This window comes from Vicugna pacos, chromosome 9, assembly GCF_048564905.1.
Source record: "Vicugna pacos chromosome 9, VicPac4, whole genome shotgun sequence".
Taxonomy (NCBI): domain Eukaryota; kingdom Metazoa; phylum Chordata; class Mammalia; order Artiodactyla; family Camelidae; genus Vicugna; species Vicugna pacos.
Window position 1 is genome coordinate 34617834 of NC_132995.1, and position 12569 is coordinate 34630402.

At 37.7% G+C, this 12569-nt stretch overlaps 1 long non-coding RNA gene across 5 annotated transcripts in view; it reads left to right on the top strand.

Annotated features, from left to right (window-relative positions):
• The window catches only part of LOC140698139 (uncharacterized), a 785970-nt gene that overhangs the window by 455799 nt on the left and 317602 nt on the right, over positions 1 to 12569 (top strand). The window lies entirely within an intron of this gene.

Here is a 12569-nt window from a genome sequence, read left to right on the forward strand (position 1 = left end):
TTTTAGCTGAGTTTTACGGAACAATCACTTTCCTCATCTAATTACTGCAATTCCCTGGTAGATGGCCTCCCTCGCCCTGCAATAGTGAAATTATCATAAATACACAATTCCACTGCCAGCATCTCATCTCGCACGTGCGTCAGTGAGCAGAGCTACATTTTCCCTCTGTAAATTGTGTTCTCGCTAAACGGACAATTTTCATGTGAACCAGTCAAGTCTGTCTTTGACATTCCAGCAGATTTCTGAGACAGTTAATCTTGCCTCATAGGTACTCTTCAGGCTCAGGTTCTAACACTTACACATGACGGTGCAAGCAGATAAAAACTGAAGCTTGGTCTGTTGTATGGCTGTTGTTTGTCCTATCCTTCAGAATGCTCTTCAGAATACAGATGAGGAGTCACTTACTGGCTCTTGATTTTTACCAGATAATCTGGCTCCCTGCCACCCACCCCACAGCATGATATCCCCAACTTTCTAAGAGTCTGAACTGACCTTCACTTACGTTTCCAGTGTAACTTCCCACCATTTCCAAGTATGGTGTTATGTTTCCATTATACTGAAGTCTTGTAGCTCCCTGAATATATATGCTATTCTCACGTACCTGTGATACTGGGACTGTCTTCCCTCTGCTAAAATGCTACTTCCTTTACTTGTCTACTGTTTAACTTTCATCTTGAAATGTCAGCTCAGTCCACTTGGTTTACAAAGTCTACCCTGCCTTCACCTCTCACACACTGAGTATGGAACTTTTCATATTGCGTCCTAATTACTGGATTGTATACTTAGCTCTCCACTAAACGGATCATTTAGACTTTGGAGTAAGAAACATGGGTTCAGACCCCAACTTTACTTCTTAGTCACTCCCATTGTCGACATATCAGCTACGCATAGAGGTTAAGAGCTTGGGATGGTGGCATCAAACGAAACTCCGGTTTGACGGCTGACCACATGACTAAAATACTGTGTAATTTCCGGCCAGTTTCTTAAATTTTGTTAAGTTTTAGTTTTCTCCTCAGTACAGTAAGGGTAGTAAAAGTGCTGACCTCAAAAGATTGTTGTGAGAATTAAACAGCATGACACGTGACTCTCAGAGTCACATAATGAGTGTAAGGAAAGTTAGCTATATGATTAAAGTGTTGAGTCTTACTTTCTCATCTGTGAAATGGGGATAATAATATTCTATTTATAAGGCTATTGAAAGGAAAGAAACAGCATGATACCTGATGCTTAGTTGCACTCAGCACTCAGGAAGTTTTATTGAATGAGTAAGTGCAATAAATGTTATACCTAGAGTGTCTGTTGGAAGGTGGCCACAATGTTTTGCCTTGTTCTAACAAAAGGTTATTATGTTTCTAAATCCTAAAGTTATAGGATTGGAGTGTTAACATTCCTTAGACATGCAAGGAATTTCCTTCACTGATACCTCTAACATTCCAAGTGTAGAATACTAATAAATGTTCCTCACAGGTTTTGAAATATGAGGCATCTAGTATGGGCCATGGTTTAAAAATCATAGAAATTATCAGAAAGCAAACTACTTATCAATTATTTTGTTATTTGTTCCCAGAATTGCAACAACATTCTTTGTTATTTCCTTGGATGAAATCTACTCTTTTAGTGTATTATGGGTTAAGTATACTTTTAGTTTGCCAGCTAAAAAAAATCAAATCATGGAGAACACTATTTTGAGTCTCAAATGACTGCTTAGAAATAAACTTTTACAACCGAACCTATTGGGGCTGGGTATATTTGTCTTCTATAGAAGACACACACATGCAAACGTGATGAGAAGGGATTTAAAACCTGATGGGTTTTTCTAAGAATGTACTTTGCAATGAATCCTTGGAAATTTTCTTTATGATTATGTTTGTATTAAAAGTGAGGAAAGAAAAACTTTTTATTAAAAAAACGATAAAAATGTTTTCTGTAGAACACTTGCCCATCTGCACCAAAAGCATTTTATTTCCCAGCTGCTATCAGTTTATATTGAATGCTTATTCAGATGGGCTCCCACATACTCAAGTCATCTTTTTCCTTCCGTGCACATTGAGCTGTGTTTGAAACAGGATTGGTTTTCAACCTAAATAAATACTGCGTCTTGATAAATTCCAGTGAATAGCTAATTCAAGTATATTCAAGTGGCATTATTTACAAATCTGGGATGAGTTTTCTGAATTTGTTTTCTTTTTATGTAATAGACAAACCTGCAAGGTGAATGGAAAGAGTTTCAGTAAGAGTTGAAAAGGTTGATTTCAGGTTATTGCACCCAAATTAAATTGTTTTCATTTACCCTTTACATTTCGACATTTCCTATGTTATTAGGAATAATAATAGTAACCTACACGATCCTAGTGAAGTAGGTATGAAGATCTCATATTTTAAATTAGGTTCTTCAGAAAATATATTGTGATGAAAGAAAAAAAATGTAAGTAAACATATTAATGTTTGTAGCTTCTTGCTCTTCTCCTAAGGATTATTATTTTTTTTTTTTGGTAGAAGTTATTAGGATAATGGGTGAGGGGAAAAATATGAGAGAAACGAAGGCAGATTTTATTGATATTTTTAAAAACAGAATAGAAGTGGTATTAATGTAACACAAAGAAGGAAGGCTGAAAATGAGGAAAGGGATGAAGAAGGCAAATAAAACAAAGCTAGGCAGTATGGAGGGAGTTTTCAAAGATTTCTGAGATAGGGAAAGAGAGAAAGAGAGAAACTATTAATGAGAATGAGAAAGAATGAATCAGTTTATGTTTGGGGGCAACTGCTGCTATAACCTTGTGAAGGTCATTGGACACTGAGTTTGCTGTTGCTGCTGTAAGAAATTACCACACACTTGAACTTGATAGCTGAAGACAACATAAATTTTATTATGTCATGGTTCTGGAAGTCATGGGTCTACAATCAGTCTTACTGGGTTAAAGTCGAAGTTCTCAGTGGGACTGCATGCCTTCTGGAAGCTCCAGGATAGAATCTATTTCCTTACCTTTTCCAGCTTCTTCCAGAGGTGGCCTGTATTCCTCAGCTCCTGGCTCCCTTCCATCTTCAGAGCCAGTGATGGCTGATTGAGTTTCATGTGACATCATGTTGACACTGGCTCTCTTGTCTGCTTTACTTGTGTTGAAGGACCCTTGTGATTATACCAGGCCCACCCAGATAATCCAGGATAATCTTATTATGTTAAGGTCACCTGATAGCCATCTTAATTTTATTTGGAACCTTAATTTCCCTTTGCTGTGTGACATAACATATTTATAGGTCCTGGGGATTAGGATGTGGGCATCTTTGGGGACCATTACTGTGCCTACCACAGACGTCAAACCTAGAACCTTTATTTTACACAAGAAAAACTGTGCCTGGAAAAAAAATGCCCCACAAGCCCAAGTCAAAGTACTGTAAGTGCTGTTACAGCAACATTCAGCCATGTGACTCATACAAAAATCTGTAATCTCTGGAAATTCAGTTATTTTCTTGGCTTTGTTTTGCCCATAATGGAGAGTAAATACTTTTATATTCAGTGATGAGTGTTCATGTTTCTCATTTTTTATTGTAAATGTCTTTGATACCTGCATTCTTCCTCATGGATTTTTTTTTTCTGCTAGAGTTACAGTAAGAAACAGTCTACTATGACTTTCATACACTGTAATTGAGGACTGAACTTTTTTTTAAATTAATTTAATTTAATTTTATTTAACATTTTTAAATTGAATTATAGTCATTTTATAATGTGTCAACACTGCTGGTGGGAATGCAGTTTGGTTCAGCCACTGTGGAGAACAGTATGGAGATTCCTCAAAAGACTAGGAATAGACTTACCATATGACCCAGTAATCCCACTCCTGGGCATATATCCAGAAGAAACCATACTTCAGAAAGACACCTGCACCCCAGTGTTCATAGCAGAACTATTTACAATAGCCAAGACATGGAAACAGCCTATATGTCCATCAACAAATAACTGGATAAAGAGGAGGTGGTATATTCATACAATGGAATACTACTCAGCCATAATAACTGACAACATAACGCCACTTGCAGCAACATGGATGTCCCTGGAGAATGTCATTCTAAGTGAAGTTGGCCAGAAAGAGAAAGAAAAATACCATATGAGATCGCTCATATGTGGAATCTAAAAAAAAAAAAACCATAAATATAAAACAGAAAGACTCATAGACATAGAATACAAACTTGTGGTTGCCAAGGGGGAGGGGGTGGGAAGGGACAGACTGGGATCTTAAAATGCAGAATAGATAAACAAGATCATACTGTACAGCACAGGGAAATATATACAAGATCTTGTGGTAGCTCACAGAGAAAAAAAAATGTGACAATGAATATATGTATGTTCATGTATAACTGAAAAGTTGTGCTCTGCACTGGAGGACTGAACTTCTTGAGGACAGAAATCTTACCTTTACTGCTTTTTTATACACATGTCATTTTACAGTGCTTGTTGTAATATGCATAGTGTAAGCAGTTACATACTCTTTGAATGCCTGGGTGGACATAAGACAGAAGGAAGAAAGCAGCAATTCCTAGATGAGAAATAAATATTGTTCGTTCTTAGTCCTATTCTTGCCACCAATTCTGATGTTGCCTTTCAATAACTCATCTGAAATGATGTGGCACAGCTGAATCATTGTCAATATCCCCCCCCCCATTTTAACTTCCTGTGGTGTTGGATGCCTCTTGTTTTTTTTTTTTTTTTTAATTGCATTCCAAGATGATATCTAAATGCCATCTTTGGGAATGTGATTTTGCTGTCTGGGAAGCAGGACCATCAAGATCACACTTTTCAGGAGAGGCAAAACTAATTTGGCCAGTGAGGGAGGAGGATCATTGGTCCAGGACAGGAAGCCAGGGGACCTGCATGAAAATGGGGAAAGAGGGAAAGGCAGGTTTCAGATTCCGTACATTTTTGCTACGATGTTGGTAATGGCTAATGGCATCCTAATTTCTCTCATTCTTGTTTCATTGAGAAGTTGTTTGAAGGTAAGGATAATATTATACAGATCTTCCTTGACTTACATTGTTTCACCCTGATAATCCATTCATAAGTTGAGAATGTTAAGTCAGAAATGCATTTAATACAGCAAACCTACTAAACGGCACAGCTTCACTTCCCCTGCCTTAAACATGCTCAGAACACTTACTTAGCCTATGCATGGGCACAGTTACTTGACACAAAGCTTATTTTATGATACAGTATTGAATACGTTATGCTGTAGTGACAGTGAAAAGCAGAATGGAGGTCTGGGCACAGAATGTTTAAAGGTCTGGGCTGTTTACCCTGGTGATCACGTGGCTGACTGGGAGCTGTGGCACTGCCATTGCCCAGCATCACGAGAGAGTATGGTACCACATGTCACTAGCCCAGGAAAAGATCAAAATGCAAACTTCAAAGGGTGGTTTCTACTGAATTTGTATTGCTTGAACACCATCATAAAGTGAAAAAATTGTAAGTCACACTGTTGTTAAGTTGGAGGCTGTATATCCTTCCTGCTTCAGGGGCTTGGCCCCAGCCCATTTCGTTCTGAGTACTGGTGTGTGTGGAAACCAGATTAACAAAAGTTGGATCTGTAATGTGGCTTGAGGCAAGGAAAGAAAAAGCTTATCTCAGCACAGGAGTATGTTGGAGTAGTATTAAGAATTAGCTTACATTAATGGATCAAAGTTTGATTCTTCTTGGATGTTGCATTTCCCATGTTGGATGTTTATTCCTATTTCCCTCTCAGTATCTCCATCTTTACACATACATTCAGATGCATGCACTTGTGACTTTGAAGCACACCAATACACACACCATATACACACCACACACACACAGAGAGGAGAAGAAGCAGGAGATGAATGGTTATCCTTTTTAGCAGACTGGAAGAAACATGAGGGCAAATTCTTGGTGGGAGGAGTGAACACCATAGAGCGATCTCAAGAACTGCATCTGTGGCTCTAGTCCTGTCGGGTTGCTCTGCACTTCCAAACCCATGATCTCCTATGCACTCTTCATATATTGGCAATTACAGCTTGAACCCTAAAGAAAACCTGTTTTCTGACATTTTCTCCCTGCAGTTTCTGTTAGCTTGTCCGGCGGCAAAATGCTGAGTTCACACTTGATTTTTTGCAAGCAGATGGTCCACTTGTTCATACTGCAGTTACCCAGAATAGCCATTTGAGCGAAGGTCTTCTTTTAGCATAAAGGCTATTCCCTCCGCTTCTGTGTATATTTTTTGTCTTACTTTTGTTACTGTTTTCATTTTCCCTCAGTGCAGTGTTAACAATAGGGACCTACTGACTTAATTGTAAGGGAAGTGAGATGTGTCCTTTTATTGGCATTAACAGCAATTGGACCTGTCACCTATCATAACCCTGTTCTGTATGCTCAGGACAGAGAGGAACCTGACTTACCAGATCAGGCCCCCAGGCACCTTCCCATGTGTACAAAAAATTGAGGGCTCACAGGGGCTGGGATCATTATGAAGATATTACCCTGCAGGTTTTGAGCTGGAAGGGCTGGTTATGCCTTCGTTGGGGTCCTCAGACTCTCTGGCCACAGGGTCAGAATTAACAATGATCAGAATTGCCACTCTGAGTGTGTCCCAAGTGGCTTGTTTCCCTGACTGTAAGTCACGCAGCATCCTTTTCTGTGTGCAGAGACCTTTGGAGATACTGAGTGTGCACTGAGGCTAGAGCTGGAAAATGAGAAATAATAATAAACTGAAAAATGTCCTCATGACTATCTTAACAGAATTTCTTCTGGTTTCTTCCAATGGAGTCTGGATATTAGTCTTTCAATTTTAAATTTGAAACTGCTCTAATTATCATAGGTTAGGACTTCCAGGCGCCATACTTGTTAGAGCCTCCATGCTTTAACTGATGTCCTTTGCTTGGTCTTATCTTGTCTGACTCGTCTCTGAAGACTCAGTCTCTGTGTGAAGCCTTCTCCAGTCCATGCAGTCAAGGCGAGCCATCCAGTTTCCTGCGTGCCATAGTGGCCCTGTGTTCCTTACTCTCATTCTCCAATTTTGTCCCATTCTGGCACGTATCATTCCAGCTAGTTGTGTACGCCTCTGGCCTTGCTGGAGGTTGAGCTCCTCGAGACTGGGGACAATGACTTATTTATCTAGCTGGGAACAGGTGGGATTTTCCAGGATTTTCCCCCACCTTGGTTCCACCCATCCTTGTTCCTGACAGAGAGAGGGATTTTTGAACCGTGGCTATTTAGAATATCTATATAGAATGACTTTTATTAGCAAGGTAGAGGTTTGAAGATGCTCCTCACTAAAGATCAACTGTTATCATCCTAGGATGGAGCTAGGTTGAATTCTAACAAGTCAATGGTAAATAATAGTGTCAAAGTTAAGTTAGGATCTTTGAGGGAGTAGAAACTGAAAAGAGAAAAAAGGGTTTAAATGCTTGTTCCTTGTTCCCATCTATGGCTAATATTTAGAGGACCAAATGTCAATCCAGTGGAATTGATAAATAATACCAGCATCCTCATTTGGAATCTTGTTCCATGCCTCTGAGTGAGGTTATATCCTCTCTGGTTATGGGTGAGACGTGGAAGCCCTTTGAAAATAGTGTGGGACCGAAGAGCAGGGTTTTATAGGTGGATATGAAGAAGGAGACAGACTGACAGATAGATGCTAGTTGCCCAGTATAAATATTTGAAAAATTCAATGGCTTGCAATTCCTGAAAGAACATTACAAACATCATTTCATCCTGAGTTCATCCTCAGTCAAGCGAGCATTACAAAGAGTAGCTTAGTGTAATCCTCTGCTCCACATCGGCGGAGTCATTAGCCCAGACGTGTGGAAAACGGTAAATACACGAGCTGCTAGAGCGGAGGGAACGCCCGCCTCTGTTGTTCCCGCGCCGCGGACCCTGGCACGGGGACTCTCTGCTCAGAGCCCGGACCCAGGTTTCAGGGGGTGGCTCGTCCCAGACCGGCTAGGACATGATCACGCTTGCCTAGGACCGAGGCAGCAGAGGCCCTGGGTTTGGACAGGCAGACATGACAAGCGTAAACTTCTTTATTTGCTTGGAATAAATATCAGAGAGAGCACATGCGTACAGGATGTTTCTATTTACACATCTCCCTGGGAGTGCGTTCGAATGGCTACGGATCTTTCAGATAAGTTTGGTAGCATTTGTTAAAATTGCCAGTGCATAACTCTTCAGCTAGCAATTTACCTCTTTCAAAGAACACGTCCCACCGAATCAATAGCACCAGGGCAGCTGCGTGCGCGCGGATCTGCAGTACCGTGTGTAGTACTCCCCGGCGCCCAGAGGCACGTTGAGGAATGTCTTCATCAAGGAGAATAATGGGGAAAATGTCAAGACGTTGCTAAGGAATATCATGTAACTATGGAAAGAATGAGGTGTATATTAACACATAGCTGTGGATGTGCTGAGTGTAAAATGTGTACTACAAAGACACACATACAGACACTTCTGTGCATAGAGGCACGTACATAGGAATTATTATGATCCCAAACTGCTATAATATGTACATATTCATGTGTATTTTTATAAGTAGGAAGGAAAGCAAGGAAGGAATTCTCTAAAGCCAGGTTGGTTAATTAGTTTGTATGTGGTATGGCTTTTATAAACAGGTAATTCACTCCACTCCTAGAGAAAAAGAAATGGAGTCTCAAAGTGGTTAAGTACATTTTCCGCGGCCATAAAGCTAGAAAGAAGTGGAGCTGCTGGTATAGGTCTTCAGATACAGGGTCCACCTGACTGTGTTTCGCTCTCAAAGTTATGCTGTAACTGCGATGCACGTGTGTGTGTGTGTGTGTGTGTGTTGTGTGAACATTTGTGAAATAATAAAATGTGTCACTTTATAGTTTGTAGAAAAAAGGTTGTCTCAGAGTCAGAAAATCTAGGCTTACATCCTGCTGAACTCTACAATGTATCTTTGATTTTAGTTCTTTGTTTCCTTTGTTTAGCCATTGTTTCCTCATTTCTGAAAAGGGAGTAATTCCAGTCCATATTTCCGTAAATGGTTGCTGTGAGTTTGAATAAATAACCCAGATAATATGAATGAACCCAGACCGTTTCACAACCTCCGTGAAAGCAGTGGCCACACATACTTCTGCTATCATGGTGTACCCCACACGTAACAGTGCTGGGAACATCGCCGCTGCCTCACAGTCCTTCCTTTACAATAGAAATTTTATCGAGGTATAACTTCCTTATAATAAAATTCAGAAAATTACTTTAAAGAATATGATTTTTGCTAAATGTATAAATGTTATAATCACCACACTATTAAGACAGAGAACATTACCATCACCACAGAAAGGTTCCTTACCCCTACTGCTCTGGTCACCACTGATCTGATTTCTGTCACTGAAACAGTTTTTCCAATTCTAGAATTTTATGCTATCATTTGAAGAACAAAACGCTTTAATTTTAACAGAGCCTAATTTGCATATCATTTATTTATTTGTGTTTTAAAAGTAATTATTTGTGCTATTTTGTTAAGAAATCTTTGCCTACCGTAAGTTAACAAAGATATTTATTTTCTTCTAAAAATTTTATACTTTGAGCCTTTACATTTATGTCTATGATCCAAGGTAAAATTTTCTGCGTGTGTGACCTAAGGGTCATGTTTGTGTGATTATGGATAAACAATTGCTTCAGTATAATTTTTTTTTTTAAGGGTCATGTTTGTGTGATTATGGATAAACAATTGCTTCAGTATAATTTTTTTTTTTTAAGTCTATCCTTTACCCATTTGGTGACCTTTGTCAAAAATCAGTTGATCAGACATCAGGGAAATGCAAATCAAAACCATAATGAAATGCCACTTCATACCCACTATGATGACTGCAATAATAAAGACAGATAATACGTTCGGATGAGGATTTGGGTACATTGGAATTGTCATACACTGCTACTAGGAATGTAAATGATGCAGCTTCTTTGGGAAATAGCAGGCTGGCAGTTTCTCAAAAAGTTACATGTAGAGTTAATAAATGATCAGTTTTATTCCTAGGTATATACCCAAGAGAAATGAAAAATACGTGCACACAAAAACTTACACAGGATTGTTTACAACATCCATTATTCATAATAGCCAAAAGTGGAAACCATGCAAATGTCCATCAACTGATAAAAAGATAATGAAAATATGATATACTTGAAATGGTGTATTGTTTGGAATGCAGTACTTACATGCTATAACACGGATGAATTTTGAAAACTTGCTACGTTAAAGAAGCTCGTTATCACATACTGTGTGGTTTCATTTATATGAAATGTCCAGAATAGGCATCTCTACTGAGAAAGAAAGTAAATTAGTGATTGCCTAGGGCTTGGGGTGTGTTATGGGGTCAAATGGGGGAATGATTGCTAATTGTATGGAGTTTCTTTTTGGGATGATAATGTTCTAAAAGTGATTGTGTCGGTGGTTATACAACTCTGCAAATATAGTAAAACTCATTTAATTTTACAATTTAAATAGAGGCGTTATGATTTGAATTGTGATGATACCTGAATAAGGAGTTTTAAAAAAATAATTGATTGTATACGAGTGGGTCTATTCTGTTCCATTTATCTAAATATATCCAACCTTATGATAATACCACATTGTCTTGATTAGTGTAGTTCCACAGTGACTAGTGAAATTAGGGGGAGATAAGCCCTTCACACTTACATTTTTTCCAAAAATCTTTGACTGCTGTAGACCCTGTGTATGTTCCATTTAAAGTTTTGGGCCCAGTCTGGCAATTTGTACAAAAATTCTTGCTGGGGATTTTCAGTGGGATTTCATTGAATCTATAGATCAGTGTGGGGTAAATGGACATCATAATAGTATTGAATCTTTGAAAACCTACCTGGAGGGTATCTCTTAACTTATTTCAACCTTAAAAATTTCTCTCAGCAATACTTTATGCTCCTAGTTTTCTCTTTCACTCTTTAGTATAGAAGGTTTTTTTTTTAAGTTTTTGGTAAATTAATTTGTATTTTTAAAACTTTATTATAGATATTAAAAATGTATTTTATAATTGTTGCTAGTGTATAGAAATAAATATTTGTATATTGACTTTGTGTACTGCAATCTTTATATATTTATTAAGTCTATCAGTTTTTTATAAGTACCTTAGGATATTTTATATTGAAAATGTTTTACTTTCTATTTTCCAATCTTCTTGCACATCATTCCCTTTTCTAACATTACTGCACTGGCTAGTACAGTATCAAATAGAAATTTGAAAAGTGGACATTCCTGTTTTGTTTCCAGTTTAGAGGGTACACATTGGTCTTGAACTATTAGTGTGGTTTTGTCTGTAGGTTTTTCATGGATGCTCTTTATTAAGTTGATAAAATCTCATTGAATTTCCAGTTTGCCAAGAGGTTTTATTTTTTTAAGGAATGGATGTTGAATTTCATCATATCCTCTCTTTATTTATTAATATGATCACTTAACTTTTCTTTCTATTAGTCTAGTGACTTACAATTGGTTTTGAATACTGAAACAAACTTGCATTTCCAGGATAAACCCTATTTGGTGATGATATGTGATCCTTCTTATATATTTGTTTTCCAACATTCTGTGAAATACTTGCACCTATTTTTATGACAGAGATTGGTCTATAAGTCTCTTTTCCTGGATTTTTTTGGGGGTAAAATTTTAGTAGCATGGTTACATTGGCCTTGTTCAATAAGCTTGGAATTTCTATTTTTCTCAAAGTGTTTGTGTAATATTGTTCTTATTTCTGTTTGGTAGAACTCACCATGATGCCAATTAGTTTTTTTTCTTCGTGTTCTCCATTATTTGTGCCTTTTCCATTTCATTGATTTCTGCTTTTATCTTGATCATTTCTTTTCTTTGTGTTTTGTTTGCTCTTTAAGCTTCTTAGCTTCAAGCTTATTAAAGTAGAGAAAAGAGTATTTGATTTCAAGCCTTTTCTCCTTTGTTATACACTTAAACATTTCCCTCTTACAACTGCTTTCGCTGGGTCACACAAATATCACTGCCGTTTTTTCATTGTCATTCAATTTTAAATATTTTCTAATTTTTTCAGTAATTTCTTCTTGGCTTCTAGGTTATAACATTTTATTTCACTTCCAAATATCTGAAAATGATCTGGCTAGCTTACTATTGCTGATTTCAAATTCAGTTTTGTTCTGGTCATAGAATATCCTTTGTAAAATTTTAATCTTTAAATTTATTGGGACTTTTGGCCCCTGACGTGGTCTAATTTGTTGCATGGTCCATGTTTACTTGGTCAGTTAGGTCAGGGTGGCCCGTAGTATGATTTTGATTTTGTATATTTTACTGGTATTTTCCTGCTTGTTCTTTTATTACTGAGAGAGGGATGCTGAAGTTGCTGATTATAGTTCTGAGTTTGTCTGGTTCTCATTTTAGTTCTGTAAGGTTTTGCTTCATGAATTGGAAGCCTCATTTTTATGAGCATACATGTTTTTGGTTGTTTTGTCTTCCTGGTAAGTTATTCTTTTTAATCATTATCCAATATCCTTCTCCTAACACTCTTTATCTTGAAGTCTCTTTTCTTTTGGAATTTAAGTCTTGCCTGACTTCTTATGCTTACTTTTTGCATGG